This window comes from Dermacentor andersoni, chromosome 3, assembly GCF_023375885.2.
Source record: "Dermacentor andersoni chromosome 3, qqDerAnde1_hic_scaffold, whole genome shotgun sequence".
Lineage (NCBI taxonomy): Eukaryota > Metazoa > Arthropoda > Arachnida > Ixodida > Ixodidae > Dermacentor > Dermacentor andersoni.
The window spans coordinates 38876771-38879001 of NC_092816.1; the positions used below are offsets into that span (position 1 = coordinate 38876771).

The 2231-nt window shown below is 42.9% G+C and overlaps 1 non-coding gene across 1 annotated transcript; it reads right to left on the reverse strand.

The window, feature by feature from the left end:
• Positions 1–1556: 1556 nt before the first annotated feature.
• LOC126520974 (U6 spliceosomal RNA) lies at positions 1557–1659 on the reverse strand. Its single transcript, XR_007597165.1, has one exon. It is a non-coding gene; the product is annotated as a U6 spliceosomal RNA (small nuclear RNA).
• Between the last annotated feature and the right edge of the window lie 572 nt (positions 1660–2231).

Below are 2231 nucleotides of genomic sequence, written 5' to 3' on the forward strand. Positions count from 1 at the left end.
GTCCATCCATCCATCCATCCATCCATCCATCCATCCATCCCGGCTGGCGCCACCATGCCAGCGTTTCACATTTTGTGCGTATGGTACGTGCTGTGTTTGCTTTCCTATATGACAAAAATGCAGGTGATGGGCTGTGAAGGTCGCGTGCTGGGCTGTGATCGTATGAACATTGCAGCTGTCCATACCCTGAAGAGAGCGCTTGGAGCTGGCGTCTCAACAGCGTGTTGGCTACGTATGCAGAGGAGCACGTAAACGCGCTCCAGTAAAATGGCTCCAAAGCGTGCAAACAGCGTCGGGGACACCGAGGCCGGAAAGAAGTGCCGCGCGGAACAGGACCTTCTTCGCTACGCAGCAAAATGTGGTGCAGACCGCGAAGGTAACGTTTAGCATCAACTCATTACTCTTTGATTGAACGAGGCGCTGAATGAACTACACATTCTCCTCCAACATCACCGCTAACTATCGTCAATCAAAGCAAACGGCATACGATACCCCGCCTACTTCAATTCCCACAGTGCTTACATCAATTCCCACATATTTATTGTTTGTTATCATCCTAGTGCAATTCTGCCGTCATTGCCACTCAGAGTGTTCGTATCGTTTTTTGCTGAAATAACGCTTTTCTAACCAAAAGAATTATGTTTTCTCGTATATTCGTATTATAATCCGGAGTTACTATGTCTGCAGCTCGGGTGTAAGTCGTACTTTATGCAGTTTCTGACGCAACCTACTTTTAAACCCTCATTTACTTTAATGGGGACGACAGCCTAGAAGAATGAAGATGCGTGCTGCACTACTGCACACATGCGTGGGGGCGTGACGTATGTCGCCTGTGGTGCTGGTGCTTGTATAACGTCGTCTGACGTCAGTTGGAGTGGTGGTACTTGTCTAACATCCGCACCAGCTTCACTGCACATCTACCTTGACAGGGTAGAATGGAGGCAGGCTTCTTTAAATTCAATTGTTCCTGATCGCTTATAAAGCTGCCAATCATTTAGGCTTGCATTATAACGATTAAATGTCTTAACTTCACAAATTGCGTATTTTTGTGCAGAGATGAGGTTAAACTTTCCGCGTTCCAGACAGTGTTTGCTGGGCTAAACGCCACAGAATGCTTACACATTAAAACAAAATAAAGATTTATTGTACACGGAAAACGTTGTACATAACGAGGCAAGGCATCTTTATAAACAAAGCGGTGTTTATTGTCATATATCTACTTTCAGTTTCACTCGCACACCAAAATGAGTAATACATGGGTTGAAAAACTAATTACAGTGCATTTTGTTTTAGAAAAAGGTTATTTCAACAAAAGACGATACGAACGCTAAGTCACAATTACGACAAAGTTCCACCAGGACGATAACCTATACAAAGTTCGAAGCATTGCATGCATGGCTCGTTTTGAAAGAAGTGTCCGAGTCCAGGCTCACTAACATATAACCAGGTAGACCCACGGAAATGCGCAGTTACACATAAACTAATTGTCAGATTACGCAACATGATGTTCAATATACACACTGTACACAATGGTTATGTAAAATGATTATGTGACTAAATATGAGGAAAGCTTCACGATTCTACGTGTCATCCTTGCGCAGGGGCCATATTGACCTTCTTTGTATTATAGTAATTTTAGTATGTGTAATTTGGAAGTACATGTTTATGTAATAAGCTGTGTTTAGAAAAAGCTTGCTTCAACAAGAGACGACACGAACGCTGAGTCACAGTCATGGCACAATCCCACTAGGACTATAACATACAGGAAGTAAAAAGCACTGTATACATGGCACGTTTTGAAAGAAGTGTCCGAGTCCTCACTCATCAATATATTATGACATGGACCCACGGAAAAGTACAGTTGCACATAAACTAATTGTCACATGTGTAAAATTATGTTCCGCATATAGAGTGCACACAATGGTTATATACAGTGACGATGTGACAGAGACACTATACACAATATTGAAGTGATGTGCATGGTATGTGTATATACAAAAATGATCATGTATACGGGAGCACACACACAGAGAAATCACGGGCACCTATATTCTATGTACATTAAATGGATACTTCTGATGGCCTGTCTACAAGAACCAGGCTAGTCGAAAATTAAGTCATACGCGTCCATCAGACACCGACAGGAAACGGCATGACCGCTGTCGAAGGAACTCTTCTTCCCCAAGGAAGAACAACTCCTCTGACAGAAACGACCATAGCTCAAAGTAGAG